This window comes from Alternaria infectoria (assembly GCF_024043175.1).
Source record: "Alternaria infectoria strain BMP 0036 chromosome Unknown scaffold_13, whole genome shotgun sequence".
NCBI classification, from domain to species: domain Eukaryota; kingdom Fungi; phylum Ascomycota; class Dothideomycetes; order Pleosporales; family Pleosporaceae; genus Alternaria; species Alternaria infectoria.
Window position 1 is genome coordinate 131,943 of NW_026250702.1, and position 17,942 is coordinate 149,884.

Sequence of the window (17,942 nt, forward strand, 5' to 3'; positions counted from 1 at the left end):
ATAGAGAAGTAGTATTAGAGGTAATAGAAACCTAGCGTTAGACGTAGCGTACTATATAAGAATAATACTTAATATACTACTTAAGTATATATTAGTTAGGTTAGTAGTAGACTAGTGCGCTGCGTAGAAGCTTATATTATTAATATATACCTTTATATATTTAGCCTAAGAATTTGTAAGCTTTTTAGTCTCTGCCTCTATTAAAGTACCTATAAAGTTAATAACTTCTTAAGTTCTAGTATCTCTCTAAGTAGATTTCTCTTCTCTATTAGAAAACGCTAGCTAGAATCTAATATTACTTTTATTATTAGCTAATACTAGTATTAGACTTTAGCTACTATATTTAATAATATAAGTAGATAGAATAATAGTGTCTCTACTAGTTGTAAGCTCTTTAGTTTCTATCTCTATTAAAGTACCTATAAGGTTAATAACTTTTTAAGTTCTAGCATCTCTCTTAATAGACTTTTCTTCTCTATTAGAAGACGCTAGCTAGAATCTAATATTACTCTTATTATTAGCTAATGCTAGTATTAGACTTTAGCTACTATATTTAATAATATAGGTAGGTAGACTAATAATATACTTACTAGTGTGCTTACTATAACGTCTACTAAATAATAGGCTAGCGTGCTTAATAGTGTAATTACTAGACTACTTATTAGTATACCTATATCTATTCTTACTTTTATACCTACTATTGCATATTATATAGAGCTAATCTTAGTAGTCTTTATCTACTTTAAATCTATTCTTATTAAGTAGGCCTAAGGTAAAGATATAAGATAGCAATTTAAACGCTGTTGCTATTATAATTATCTATTCTCTAGTTTCTATACCTATAGCTAGTATTAGTAAGAGTATATATAGAAGATATATTTCTAGACTTCTAAGTATATTAGACATAAAGAACGTAGTATACGTAGAGAACTTAAGCTTATTACAATATAGATTAACTAATAGAAAAGTAGATAATAGTAAGTTATATTTACCTAATAGTAAGAGCGTTAGTAGGCTCTAGAGACGCTAAGGTATACTAATATATATAGCGTTAATATTACGCAGCTAAGTAAGAGAGAGAGATAATAAGTTTATAGAAGCACTACTATTAATAGCTACTAGACGCTAAAGTATACTAATATATATAGCGTTAGTATTATGTAGCTAAGTAAGAGAGAGAGATAATAAGTCTATAGAAGTACTACTATTAATAGCTACTAGACGCTAAGATATACTAATATATATAGTGTTAGTATTACGCAGCTAAGTAAGAGAGAGAGATAATAAGTTTATAGAAGTACTACTATTAATAGCTACTAGACGCTAAGCTAAAGTTATAATTTTTATTGCTTCTGTCTTCTCTAGCTAGGTAAGCAACACTCTATACCTTATTATAGCCTTAAATACTATAGTAGAGATAGCGTTATATTATAAACTTAGAGTTTATTATAGATTAGTAATAATAGCATTAATAACCTAAAGCTTATTTCTTCTTATCTAACTAGAGTACTCTATTATTAAGCGCTAGATTGCAAGTATATAGTGCGCGTAGTAGTTAGTAGTAGGTAAGTAGTAAAGCGTAGAAACGCTAAGCACTTACTTAGAGGTAGGTATAATGTTTTAATTACTTAGAGAAGCTAAACCTTATAGTATTACTCTAAATAGAAATAGCTTACTTTACTTACTATAACTTCTAATACTACACTTATTAATTCTAGTACTATATATCTTTTCTCTATATTAGAAGTAGTATTCTAACTATATAGAATTTAAATAAATTAGAACGTAAACCTAGCTAAGCTTCTAGTTAGACTTAGCTTAGCTACTCTAGTATACACATAGGCTACCTAGAAGAAGATAATTTTAATTATAGAAATTAGTGTGTTCTAATAAAAAAGGCTGCTCTAGTAGATACATAGGCTACCTAGAAGAAGATAATCGCGATTATAGAAATTAGTGTATTCTAATAAAAAAGGCTGCTCTAGTATATATACAGGCTGCCTAGAAGAAGATAATTGCAATTATAGAAATTAGTGTGTTCTAATAAAAAAGGCTGCTCTAGTATATATATAGGCTGCCTTAGTAGATAATAGCTGCCTTAGTAGATAATAGCTGTATTAGTAGATAATAGCTGCCTTAGTAGATAATAGCTACCTTAGTAGATAATAGCTGCCTTAGTAGATAATAGCTGCCTTAGTAGATAATAGCTGCCTTAGTAGATAATAGCCGCCTTAGTAGATAATAGCTGCCTTAGTAGATAATAGCTGCTCTATTAGATAGCCGCTCTATTAGATAATAGCTGCCTTATTAGAAGATAGCTACTCTATTAGAAGATAGCTACTCTATTAGAGAATAGCTGCCTTATTAGATAATAGCTGCCTTATTAGATAGCTACTCTATTAGATAATAGCTGCCTTATTAGAAGATAGCTACTCTATTAGAAGATAGCTGCTCTATTAGAGAATAGCTGCCTTATTAGATAATAGCTGCCTTGTTAGATAGCTACTCTATTAGATAATAGCTGCCTTATTAGAAGATAGCTACTCTATTAGAAGATAGCTACCTTATTAGAAGATAGCTGCTCTATTAGAAGATAGCTGCTCTGTTAGATAGCTGCCTTATTAAGCAACGCAACGCGTTGCGTTAATACTCTAGACTAGAGTAAAAAAATTAGATAGAAGTAAAGAAATTGCGCATAGTATAAGGTGCGACTTAGATAGCTCTGCAAGAGGCGGCTAGCGTAGGCCTAAAGGCCTGCCTAGCCTCGCACCTTAAAAAATCTAGTTACTAACTCTAGAGTTACTTTAAATTTTAAAACTCTATTTTAACTATATTATAGTAGTAGCGTAACTATAAGATTACTAGTATTATTATTCTTTTCTTTATATATATTTACTTCTTAGTATATAGTAATATAGTTAATAATAGACTTATACTAGTTATAAAGTAACTTCTAGTTTCTTTTTAAAAACTTTTTATATATTAGTATAAGCTATACTATATTATTAAAAAGAGTTTATACTTTATATATTATTATACTTTAAATATAACTTAATAATAGCTTTTAAGTTTTTTAGAATACTTTTCTATAATATAACCTCTATAGTATATTATAAAAAAACTACTTACTTAGTTTAATTTACTTTATTATTTTTACTAGCTTAATAGTTTTATTAAAAAGTAAATATAAACACTAATCTTAGCTTATATTACTATTTTATAGTAAATATATACTAAATAATAGTATACTAAAAGAAAGTAGTAATTAAAAGAAGTTACTAGTAAGAGTAATATTTAGACTACTAAAAGGCTTTTTAGTATACTTAGAAAAAATCTTTTAATAGTAATTATATATCTATACTAGTATTAATATATTTATTATAAACTTTTTATTAATAATAATATAGTAAATATAAGTAAATAACTACTATAGTATACTTTTAAAACTTAGAGCTAAGTACTAATATTTTTAAAATATATTATATAGTAGATAAAATAAAGTATAAAATATATAAGTCTTAAAAGTATTAGTAGCTATATTAGATAAAGTAGTATAGAGAACTAAGTTATAAGTAGTAGATCTAAATATCTATTTTACTATTTACTTAAGCTAATAGTAGGTAAAAAGTTCTATATATATTATACTAGTACTAGCTTTCTTATTAAAATAATTAAGAATCTACTTTAGTAGTCTTTTACTATAATACTATAATACTACTATATAGTAAAGTATTATAGTATTATACTAAAAATACTAAATTTTATTAAGTAATATAAAAAGACTAACTATATTAGTATTTATTTTATTACGTCTTAGCTAGTACTTTAGTACTAGATTTAATAACTAACTACTTATTCTAATATTACTAAATTTAATAGTTATATCTATTCTAGTAGTAATACTTCTATATACTATACGCTTCTATAGTTTCTTATTCTTAGTATTAGTTAAGATAGTACTATACTAAGGCTACTTATATAATATTTTTATTACTAAGTAAATACTTTATAAATACTACTTTATTTTTATTTATAATAATAGACTAAATAATCTTAACTATTAGCTTTACTATTTCTTCTAACTACTATCTAAAGTAGTATACTACTATTATAGTATTAACTTTTATACTAATCTATATAGTTTTTTAAATATATATTTATTTTTTTATTATAAGTATATAGTTCTTTACTTTTATTACTACTACTATAGCTTTACTATTAACGTTTTAAACTTTAAAGTTATATTTAGTAGCTTTAAAAGTAGCTATCTAAATATTAAGTATAGCTATATATATATATATAGAATCTTAATAGTCTTAATAGCTTATAGCTTTAGAGTATTAATATCTAGTTATTTAAGTATATTTAGTATAGAATCTATAAGCTTTATTATAGTAGAAGTTTTAAAAAAAATAGTATTAGAGCTAGAGATAATAAATAATTAAATATATTTAAGTATATTATTTAGATAGAGTATTAATATAAAGTAGAGTAATAAAACGTAGTTAGTAACTTTATATAGTAATCTTATTATAGAGTAAAAGACTAATCTCTAGCTACTATAGCTAGAGTATATATATACTATAATATACTCTTTAGATTAGCTAGTAGTACTAGTCTAATCTACCTAGAGAGTATATATTTATCTTTAGTAATACTAAGTCTTTTTCTAAGCTTTATACTATAATAGAAAATCTAATAGTAATAGGTAGATTTAAATCTCTATAAGTACTATATATACCTAGACTTAAAATTTTTCTTCTTTTTACTATCTTACTTAAGGTTATCTACCTAAGTAAGTAACCTAAGAAATTTAGCTTAGATAATTAAAGTAGCTAAAGAGCTTATAACTATTATAGAGTAAAAGACTAATCTCTAGCTACTATAGCTAGAGTATATATATACTATAATAAATCTTAATATAGATATATTTTCTAAATATCTTATACTTACTATATATAGCTATAAGTATTAATAAAACCTTCTTTCTAATATTTACTATAGATATAGATAGTAATAATATACTTATAGAGAGTAATAGTAATAGAGAGTATTTCTAGTAAACTTAGAAGTAGACTTATATTATAGATTAAACTTATAATCTCTATCTAATTAGGTCTAGCTCTATATTAGGTAAGAAACTTTAAAACACTACTTATATAGCTTTCTCTTTTCTATAATATAGTATCTTACTAGTAATATAATTTTAACTTAATATATCTATTATACTATACTATATTTAAAGTCTATCTATATCTAGTCTCTATACTCTACTCTATTAAGTTATATTATAATTAGTTATAATAATAATAACTATGTATAATTTATACTAGCTAAAGAAGCTCTAATACTATAGTAATTACTATTACGCTTAGTATATAAATTAGATATATATACTTTTTTAGAAATAATACTATAGAGTATAGTACTAGTAATAATAAGCTTATAAAGCTCTACTATATAACTATAAAGTAGAACTTATAAGCTAGTTAGTTAGATACTACTAAGAGTATACTAAAGTTATAGAGCTATAATAATATAAAAAAAGCTTAGATTAGAGTCTACTAGAAGTCTACTACTATAATAGTTAGTATTTATTAATAAAGAATATTATTATAAAGAGTATTAGACTTAGTTATATAAATAATATTAAATTATAAAGTTAGTAAAGAACTAGCCTATTCTACTAGTAAATAGAAGATAGTAAATATTAAGTAAGTAGATATAGTATACACTATTAATAACATAACTTTATAATACTATTATATCTATATTTTATATGTATACCTATTATTACTATAGCGTTTACTAGTAGCTTTAATATATCTAGCGTCTTTTCTAAAAGTAGTATCTTTAGTAATATTTTTTTAAATATATAGTCTTAGACTATTATAGATAACTTTTAAAATATATACTTTCTACTATTACGTAATAAGTAATATAAGAGCTTATGTCTTTAGTTTTATATATAACTCTTCTAGCTAGTAGATTTATATAGTAGTTACTAAGAACTTATAATTCTAGATAATTATACTAAGAATACTTATATCTATTTTAAATTTAGTAATATTACTATTAAGAGCTTATAGAATAATACTTACTAAATATATATTTTATTTTATAACTCTAATAGTAATTTCTATAACTAGATTAAACTCTAGTAATATAATAATAGTATAAGAGAAGGTTATACTTAATACGTTCTAGTTAGATTAGGTTTTTTTTTTTTTATACGCTATATAGCCTTAATAAGCTATTAAGCGCTAGCTCTACGTAATATATAATAAGTATAATCTACTCTACTATATATCTTCTCTACCTAAGAGCTTAGCTCTATTAAGTAACTACGCTAATATATATAAAACCTTATTATATATAATTACTCTCTACTTACTTTAATAACTTACTAGCGTAGTAAGCTACTTTAAAACTAAAAGAGAAGTCTTAGTTACTCTACTAACTTATTAAGGTCTATAGAAAACTTTTTATAGTACTTTATATCTTAGCTTAGTCTAACTTAATAGTAAATAACTAGAGATAACTCTAAGCGTTCTTATTATTCTTTTCTACTAGCCTCTACTTTCTAGCTTCTTAGCTTTAACTATATAGCTAAATCTTAGTTCTTTTATTAAAAGCTCTAACGCTACGTAGATAGTAAAGAAAAAGTTACTAAAAAAAATAAGAATAAAAGAAGAGCTAATAGCTTATTAAGGTCTAGAAAGTACTAGATTATTTATAAGATATACTATAATAAGTATATAGTAGTAAGGCTAGAAGCGCTACGTATAAAAAGCTTTTAATAATCTAAGCTATTATTTATATAATCTACTAGCTAGCTACTATAATACTAAAGAAGCTACTTTTTTAATAAAGAAGCTACTATTATATTTAAGCTACTATTTAAATAAGTTTCTATATAAGTAGCTATAATACTAGAAAAGCTAGCGTTTTTATTAAAGACGCTACTATTATATTTAAGCTATTATTTAAATAAGTCTCTAGGTAAGTAGCTATAATACTAAAGAGGCTAGCGTCTTTATTAGAAAAGCTACTATTATATTTAAGCTATTATTTAAATAAGTCTCTAAACTATTAGATAGCTTATACTACTAGTAGTCTTAATAGCTTAGTAGCTCTATTCTTATAGTCTAAGATAGATAGCGCGTTTTATACTCTTATCTCTATAGCTTTATCTTTCTAAATACTTCTAAGAAGGCTTTTATATATAATATTTACTACTACTTAGTTTTATACGCCTAATAATATAATAGTTAAAGCTTTACTTAATACTACTCTTTTCTTACGTTCTATTTTACTACCTATAAAATACCTAATAATATAGTATCTTATATATTTATTAAAGCTAGAAAAGTAGTATAATAAAATAAGGTAAGAATCTTTCTTACTACTTATATTATATTTATAAAAACCTTTTAAGTAAGCTATATACTTTTATATTTTAGTTTTTATCTTCTCTATAGAGGTATATAAACTATCTATCTAATACTCTTTTCTACTTTATCTTTTTATCTCTTTTTAACTCTTTCTTATTCTACTCTACTACTTATTTATTAAATACGTCTTTCTAATCTCTATACTATAGCTTTACCTAGTAAGGTAACTACTATAATATCTAGTCTTAATATTAATACTTTACGTAAGAGTAGTAGTAGTAGTAGTAGTAGTAGTAAGAAGCTTTCTAGTAGTAGTTATAGTAGTAATATTAGTTTTATAGCTCTTTCTACTCTAAAGAGAAAGTTTCTAGTTATAATAATAATAAAGCTTAGTAAGTGCTTCTATAATCTATTAAGTACTATCTAGCTAATATACTTTTAGTTTCTATCTTTCTTATAATAACTACTAATAGTAATCTTACTTATAATATAGCTAACGCCTTTACTAACTATTTACATACTAATTCTACTTTTTAATTCTCTATCTATATTTATAAAATTACTAAAACCTATCTAAAAGTTCTAAATAGTAATACTAGCGCAGCTAGTAATAGCTTTTATATTTCTTTTAGTATTAGTAGTATAAACTTTAGTAAGCGTTTATTTAACTTCTTTTACTACGTAGATTACTAGTATATTTTAGATAATAATAGCTTTATAATAAACTTTTAGAAGCTTACTATACTAGCTAAAATATAAAACTTCTATAATTAGGCTATAAAGCGTAGTATTAATACTAGTAGTACTATTAGGCTTTATAAAAACTATCTTACTACCTTTCTTCTATACTTTATTAATAACACCTATTATTATATAGCTTTAGATAACTATAATAATACTAACTACGTTTATAACTACTATCTTAAGAGAGGTTAAATCTATACTTTAGTTCTAGATTATAATAGAAAGACACTCTTAGATAGCTACTATATCTTATACTAGATTAGAAGTAAGTATAAATATTCTTTTAGTAAGTTCTTTCTATAACTTATTAAAGCTTAAGCTAACTTATTATTTTTTTTTTAAAACTAGTCTATTCTATTATAGCTTCTATAGATTTCTAGGCTACTAGTTATAATCTTTTTTCTAGTAAACTAACTAAAAGTAATAACTTCTATAAAGGCTAAATTAAGTACTATACTAACTTTCTACTCTCTAAAAGTATAACTACTTCTTTTACTTTTAAGAGAAGAATATACACTAATAAAGTTAATAATCTTACTAACTAGGTTTACTAGACTTCTAGAGCTAAAGCTATAGCTTTATTAAAAACTTCTACTATAAAAGTAAACTATTATACTAGCTAGTAGACTAGCTTTTATATAGCTTAGAATACGCGTACTTAGATAATAAACTATCTTTAATAATACGCTAATAATTCTTCTAGTATTACTTTAGTAACACTAGAGAAGTAAAGCCTTTATTAATTAGCTTTAGACTTTAATTATATAGTTAGTAGGCTTTAGTCTTTTTAGAAGATTAGCTAGTATAAATTCTTTAGTATAGAGTATTTAGAGCTTAACGTTACTTACGTACCTAGTATTAACTTCTACTAAGATATTAAGACTAATAGTAGTATAGATTAGTTTTCTAAGCTTATAGTCTTTATATCTAGCTCTTTAATTCTACTAGCTAATAGTAAGGTTTTAGATAAACTAGTAGCTTAAGCTATTAGTCTCTATATAATTTAGAATTACTTTTCTTCTCTAAAAGAAAAGAATAATAGTAATTATAATAAGTTATATATAGATCTATTTTATAATAATTCTATTAAGTATACTTCTACTAGTTAAGCTCTCTTAGCTTATAATTCTAATTCTTCTATAAGTACTTCTTTTAGCTTTCTAGCTTAGTCTTAGACTACTTTTTTTTCTAGCTTTAGTAGTTTTTCTAGATAGACTATCTATTAGACTAGATTCTTTTCTAGGCCTTTATCTACTAATTTTACTTCTACTTCTACTAGTCTCTCTAAGTTATTAAAGTGTACTTTAGTAAGCCTTCTAAGCTATAATCTTACTACTTTTAGTAATATTTTAGACTTTAATTTTACTCTATCTAATATCTCTATTAGCTTTAATACTTCTAGCTCTAGTAGTCTTTTTAGTAGTTCTTCTTATAGTACTTATTCTTCTTTCTAACTAATTAACTTCTTCTATAGTAGTCTATCTTATAGCTTACTTTAGTCTCTATCTACTTACTTTAGAAAATCTAGTACTACCTTTTAGTAAGATTTCTAGTCTTTTTTCTTTTATAAGCCTCTACTTTTATAAAAAGAGTACTTTCTAAGTTTATTAAAGTATAGTAATATAGGTAAAGTATTTCTATCTACTAATAATAAGAATAGAAAGAAAAAGAAAAAGTAGTATACTTAGTATAGTTACTATTACTATACTTTTATTTTATACTTATTTTAAAATTAGAAAAGCTTATAGTTATAAGCTTTTAGATTATTTTTTAGTTTTAGGTCTAAAAGCTTATTAAGTCTACTAGTAGTATCTATAAAAGCTTTTTATTTTTTCTTTTTCTTTTACTTTTTCTTATAAAATTCTAATAACTCTAAAAAAACTTATAAAACCTATTACTACTACCTACTACTTTATACTTATCTATCTTACTAACTACTTCTCTTTCTTTATATTCTTTAGCTACCTCTTAGCTAAACTTTTTATTACTTATCTTTTCTATAATCTTATTATACTATATAAATCTATTATAGTTAGTGTTTATATATAGAATATATACTTTAATTATCTAGCGCTTCTAGAGGCTACTTATATTAGCTATATAGTTATATAGTACTTTTAGATTACTCTTAGTAGATAGCTTTAAGTTATTATTAAAGTTAAGTAGTACTTTTACGTTAATAAATTCTTATTAAATAAACTTCTTTAGATAGTTACTAGTAAAAATACTCTTAAGTAGAGTACTATTAAGTTTTTTAATAAAGTAGGTACTTTTATTAGTAATTCTAGTAACGTAGAAAAAGCTCTTTTAGTAGAGTTAGAGTTTCTAAAACCTAGATATATTAATATTAGAGAGAGTATTATAAAGTAAGATTAGATCTCTAGACTCTATTAAAACTAAATAAAGATTTACCTAGTTATTAAACTACTTCTTACTATCTTCTTAAAGATATACTATTCTATTAACTATCTCTCTAAGCTAGTTATTATAGTATTTAAACTACTTAGCCTAAAGAGTAATTAGATTAGAAGTATTTCTAATACTTATCTAAGAAAGCGTTTACTATATAGAAATATAAAGTTCTACTAGTAAGATATATTTATAGCTAGTTATTAAGTAGATAGATATTTCTCTAGTTAAGTACTTTATTATAACTTAGTTAGCCTATAAAGCTAGATATAAGTTTAATATCTAGTTACTCTTTATCTTATAAAGCGTACTAGTAAGTTTTTTATAGCTATACTTAATAAGGTCTTAGACCTATAGATAAAAAGCGCTTATAATAATCTAGTTAATACTATATAGCTTATATATATCTTTAATAAATCTTTTATTCTTAAAACTTCTATCTATAGAAATCTTAATAAGTATACTTTATTTTATAAAAACGTTCTTTTCTAAAAGCTTAGCTACTTTTACTACTAAGTTCTCTATAAGAGCGTAAGCCTCTAGATAACTTAATATATAATCTCTAGCTATAATAAAATACTTCTTTCTAGCTAGGCCTATAAATATATAAATAATATCTACTATAATCTACTTCTATAGTCTATTAAGTTTTTATATAAAGTAGACTTTCTTATTAAATTACTATACTAAGTAGAATTAGTATTATAAGTAGCTACGTATAAAAGTATAAATATTATTAAATATATAGAGCTAGAAGTATTAGTACTATACTTTATACTAGGTGCTTTTATACCTTTAGTAGTCTAACTTATTATATATTATAGTAATAATAGTAGCCTAGTCTTTAGAGTTATTAACTATACATCTTAATAGCTTATAAAAAGCTAAATAAACTTATAATATATTCTTAATAACTTTAAACTTTCTACTTTACTATTATAGCTTACGTATCTCTAAGTATAATAAGTTTCTAGAGTTTTATAAAGTTAAAAGCTATATTATAATATTATAAAAGTACTTAGTATATAGATTATTAAGTATATTTATATTAGTGCCTATTATATAATAAATATACTATAGATTCTAATAATATATAAAGTCTAAAGATAGAGCTATTACTCTAAGCTAGTAATTAATAAACTTCTCTACGTTATTCTTAGACTTCTAAAGTAGAGTCTAACTCTTTAGTTTTAGTTTTTAGAAAAGAGTATCTATAACTATATTCTTTTTACTCTTAATATAGTAAACTTTAAACTTCTATATATTAAGTAATATAAGCTATCTTATAATTAGAGCTTTAGGTAGATTAGTAGTACTATAGTTAAGCTAGTCTACTAGCGTTTATATATTAGTCTTAATAATAAAATATATACTATAGATCTAAGAGTAAAACTTCTTTAGAGTAAGAAGTATAGCTTTACACTTATACTTACTAGAGTTCTAGTTTCTTTTAGTAACTATCTAAATACCTAACTTATATTATATAGAGTATTAATAATCTATTAAGTTCTTCTACTATAATACTACGCTCTAGCTTTTCTTACTACTATTAATAGTAATAATAATAGATTATAAAAGCTTATAATAATTAATTAATATTAGTGCTAGAGTGTAGGTAACGTAGTACTTAAGATTATCTATAGCTATAGCTATCTTCTTTATCTAAAAGAAGATACTATTCTTATAAAGTAAGTTAAAGAGAGATAATACTCTTTTTATAAAGCTTTTAATCTAGATATAGTAGTATATATAAATACCTAAGAATATATAAATATTCTTAGTAAAGATATAGATAAGCTATTTAGTAATCTTTTAAACTTTCTTCTACGCTAGATAGTATTTATACTTATTAATAACGTACTCTATAACTTCTATACTATTATAGTACTAATTACTTTTAAACCTAGATATAGTAGCACTAACTATCTTAAAGTTTCTTAGCACTTTATTAATATTAATAATATACTCTCTAATAAATTATTAAATCTCTAGTTTAAGAAGTTCTCTATTATAATTAGTCTTTAGCCTTTTTACTATAATATTATCTATATAAAGTATATAGATATATAGAATTAAGTTTTATAAGATCTTTATTACTACTCTTATAAACTTAGTAATAGAGTTAGTTATATCTATTAGTAGAGTATATTACTATATAAAACTATAACTAGATATAAAAAAGGCTATAAGTAGTCTTAATAACTTATAAAGCTCTGCTTAGTTATAATCTAAGAAGAAGTTAATTAAAAATATAACTTAATAGCCTATAAACTCTTTAGAAAACTTATCTAAGTTTAGAAGAAGATTAGTATTATAAATAGTAACTCTATTAATCTTTTAAGTATTATTAATTAGATAGTACCTCTAATCTTTTTTTTTAACTAAGAACTAGAGATTACTATATAAGCTCTTACTATACTTAAGAGTACTATAGCTTAGACACTCTTAGATTATTTTACTAACTTTAGCTCTAAGTTTTCTTAGAATAAAAAAGTTCTTTTCTTTCTATACTTTATAGAAAATAGTGTTAATCTAAACTAGTAGTATAACGTCTAAGTAGATATAGCTAGATTTAGAAAAATTAAAGCTAAGAGTAGCTTTATAATAAAGAAAAATCTTAATAAGTATAGCTTTCTTACGTAGTAATAGCTAAGAGGCTATCTTTATTTTATCTAGGCGTTTAGATATAACGCGTTACTCTTTTAGAAAAGTAGCTATATAGTTCTTAATAAAGCGTTAGAACTATCTCTAGCTTTAATTAGAATTAGAAAGCTATTAGACTTTTATATATTACTACTAATCTAAGTATTCTTTTATAGTATAAAGTATAATAGTAGAGTTATAAACTAGTTAAACCTTCTTATTCTTAGACTTATATATAGTAGTAACTTTAAAATAGACTTCTATAGTAGCTTAGGCTTTAATATCTTTCTATATATAGTCTATCTTCTATAGTTAGTGCGTTTTAGACTAGTAGAGGTAAGCTAAGTCTTAAAGTATTTTATTAACTTTATTATTAAGATTAGAGTCTACTATAATAACTAGAACTTCTTTATTATCTTTAATAATAAGTTTTTCTTTTTTAGTATATCTAATAGTATTTTAAAAGCTATAGCTAATATATATAAACTTATTAGGTATATAAAGAAGATTCTATTTAATATCTTTATAAAAAGAAGTATAAAAGCCTAGTTATATAGTCTTTTTTAGAGGTATATTAGTGCGCTTTACTACTACTTACTATACTCTTTTACTTCTAGTTAACTTTAGAATCTACTAGAGCTATATAACGTACTCTATTATATAACTTAATAGATTATTAAGTTTATAAATAACTTTATTTTAGCTAGTGCTAGATATTAGTTAAAGCTACTATATATTATCTATTTCTAGGTCTTTAATATAGAAAGAGGCACTAAGACTAGAACTTAGGCTTCTAAGTCTTTTAGCTAGATTAAAGCTTATATAATAGTTTTAAGTATATTATTAGTAGCTTTAATAAAAGTAGTATTAAAGCTTTAATTCTTAAAGTAAATAGTATACTATATTTTACTATTTACTTTATACTAAAAAGTGCACTATATATCTATAAAGTAAAAGTTTCTAAGAATAATAGAACTTAAGAGAGACCTAAGTATAAAGAAGTTAGTTAAAATAATAATATTTCTAATAGCTACTAGCGCTCTCTAAATTATATCTAAGAAAAACTTAAAGATACTATTAGTAGTCTATATATAGAAGAAAGCTATTTCTATAGATATAGAAGTAATAATAAAATCTACTACCTACGTAGTCTTTAGTTAAATTATATTTAGCTTTACTTCTAAATTAAAAAGAGCTAAGAGTTTAGTACTATTAATAGTAGTAGGCGCTCTTAGGTAATTATAGCGTATATATTTAAAGCTATACTTTCTATTATACTTATATTACTTTAAAGTTATATAGCTATTATTATTATTATTACTATTATATATAGAAATACTAAAAGATTTATAAACGTTAGTTTAGAAAAATATAAGTAGACTATCTAATTATCTATTAGAGTAGGTAGCGTGTAATCTAGCTTATATAATTATTTTATTTATTACTTTAATAAAGAAGTACTTAGAGTAGCTTATAGTAAAGTTATTAAGCTATAGATTTATTTATTTTTTTAAGAAGCTATTAGAATTACTATTATAAAAGAGGGCTAGAAGATTTTTAGCTTAGTAGAAGAGCTTACTAAAGTACTTCTAGATCTCTAGTGTAAGCGTAAATAGATTATTAAGTATTACTAAGATATAAGTTTTAAAAACTTATAATACTATTATATCTAGATTAGCTATTAGAGAGTTAAGAAGTTAAAGCTTCTTAGATAAATTCTTAGAAGCTTTATCTATATTAGAATAATTAGTTATATTAATATTATTATTAAAGAAAACTACTTTAGAAAGATACTAGTTAGTATCTCTATTCTTATTATTACGTACTATAGAGGTATAACTTAATAAGCTCTTAAGAGCTAAATTCTAAATAGCGTTATAAGCTAACTAGTTAGAGTTAGTGTACTCTATACTACTAATCTAAAAAATCTTTTCTAAAGCTAGTCTATTAAAAGCTATCTTTCTTAAAGCTTAAGTAAAAGCTTTTAGTAACTCTAAACTAGAGGCTTTAAAAGAGTTATTTATAATAATTATATTACTAGTAACTCTAATAGAGCTTTAAGCTAGAGACTTATAAAAGTTTATTATAGTAAGTAGATTTATAATAGAGTATCTATTACGCTATAGTTACTCTTTAATATCTTCTACTACTAACTATATAATAGACTAATTCTTATTAGTGTAAACTTTATCTAATAGCTTCTTTATAGTTCTTTAGTAGAAGTAATTATTAAATCTAATATACGCCTAATAATTACAAACTAGCGCTTTCTTATCTAGGTATATAGTAGCTATGTAAGAGTCTTACAAAGATTAGATAATTAAGGTATATAGAGGTAACAAAGTTATTGCAGTAGAGAGCTTTAGAAGAAGCTATTAGAGGTAAATATACATAGTAGAGGTATTAGCCTAATAGAGGCCGACAGAGCTCTAGGCCTGAAACTATTACAGCTAGATATTCTTTCTTACTATAAGTATAGTAGATTATAAGTCTATAAAGTCTACTATTATATATTTAGTTATTATACGTTAAGTTAGCTTATAAAAAAGTATTCTAACTAGTTATTAGAGCTTAGAAAGTTATCTATAATACTATACTAGTCTAAAAAGTAGATTAGTAGGTATAGCCTAATTCTAATATAACTATTTCTAAAGTAGATTATACTTCTTTAAGAATATTAAAGTCTAAAAAAAGTTTAGATTTTCTTAGTTATTAGAGAAATATTATAAAGTTAATTCTATTAAGTTTAATCTTTACAAACTTCTTAATAAAATTATCTACTTCTTCTTAAGTTACTATATATTTAAGTAGTATCTAGACTTCTTATTTACCTTTAGAATAAGTACTTATAGTAGTAGAAGATTAGAGAAGTACTTTATTTAGATTAAGATAAAAGAGAGTAAATAGCTACGCTAAGCTTAATAAAGCTTTAGACTCTTTCTATAGTAGCTTTATTATATAAGTTTTTCTAGTAAAGAAAAAGTTAAACTTTTCTATTTTAGCTTTATAGAAGAATATCTTACTAAGAAACTTTTTAATTTTATTATACTTAAAGTTAAGAGAGCTATATATAGAAATCTTAAACTTATTTAGAACTTTATCTAGATAGATCTTATTTAAGCTCTTTACTAAGTAGAAGCTCTTCTAGTTACTAGTTACTATACTTACGTTTAGATAATAAGTAAAGTAAAGTCTAAAGCTATCTAGATAGCTTTATAAAGAGAGATTTAGTGTTATAAAGTAAACTTATAGCTAAGCTTTTAATAGGTTTTCTATCTTCTTTTACTAAACTTTATTCTAGACTCTAAAACGCTTTCTAAAAAGGTTCTAGACTAAGACCTAGTTTCTATTTCTTTTAGCCTTCTTAAACTCTAGTATACTAGATTTAATAATATTATATCTAACCTAGTTATAATAGTTAAGAAGATATAAGAATTTTTTTTTAATAGTCTATTAGTAGAAAAAGACCTACTTTTCTAATTTCTTAAGAAACTATATTATATCTTTACTATTAAAGATAAGTAATATACTTATAAAAGAGCTAGGCTTATTAATATAGATATAGCTCTTAGCTATAAAGTTAATAGCTATAGTAATAATTTATATTATCTTCTATATATTAATATTATAGAATATCTTCTTCTTATCTTTTACTTACGTATTAGAGCTAGTTTCTATATCTAAGATTCTAGTAAAGTTAATAAGCCTATTAGTGTTAGTAATATTACTTATAGTTATAGCTTATAAGGTATAAGAGAACTTAGAGATTCTAGTATTCTAGTAAAAAGCTATTACGTAACTATAGAAGTAGACTTAGTTAATAAAAGACTAGAAAATAATAGCTATTATTAAAGGCGTAGTAAAACTTAATAGTATATTAGTTACTAGTTACTTATAATAGTGTTCTATAGTATATATTAGTTTTTCTTTTTATAGCGTTTTTTCTAGCTAAGACTTTAATAAAGCTAGAATTATAAAGAATTAAACCTATAATCTCTATCTAATTAGGCCTAGCTTTATATTAGGCAAGTAGTCTATATAAGAAACTTTAAAACCTCTATATATATCTAGATAAACTTATATATAGAATCTTAATTATTACTTAACTATTATAAGAATATACTCTAATACTTTATTAAGACTATCTCTACGCTTAGCGCCTATAGATATAGTTCTACTAATATCTTAATTTTACTTTCTATCTTATATTAGCGTTTTATTAGCTTATTATTCTAATATAGTATTTTTTTAAAAGCTATAGTTATAATATACCTTATACGTAGCTATCTATAGAGTCTAATACTTTATTAAGACTATCTAGAACTTATAAGTTTCTACGCCTAATACTATTCTATTCTTACTACTTCTCTATAATAGTTTCTATATTTACTACTTCTTTATAATTATTTTTATAACTATATTTCTAATATTTACTTCTTTATAGTAATATTTCTATAACTATAGTTCTACTTATTATACTTTTAGAGCGCTATTCTATATATATTATAGTCTTAATAAGCTCTTAGAGCTTACGTACTATATAATAATATATTTATAACTATTTTAGGCGTTTAGCTACTAGAGTATAACTATATATTACTTTATAACTTTAATAGACTATTAGACTACGCGCGCACGTTATTACTAAATTATTATACTAGATATCTTTTTTAATCTTTCTAAAGTATAGACTTATAGACTTTTAAGTTATATATTAGTTACTATTTATAAAAGAAGATTATACTTAATACG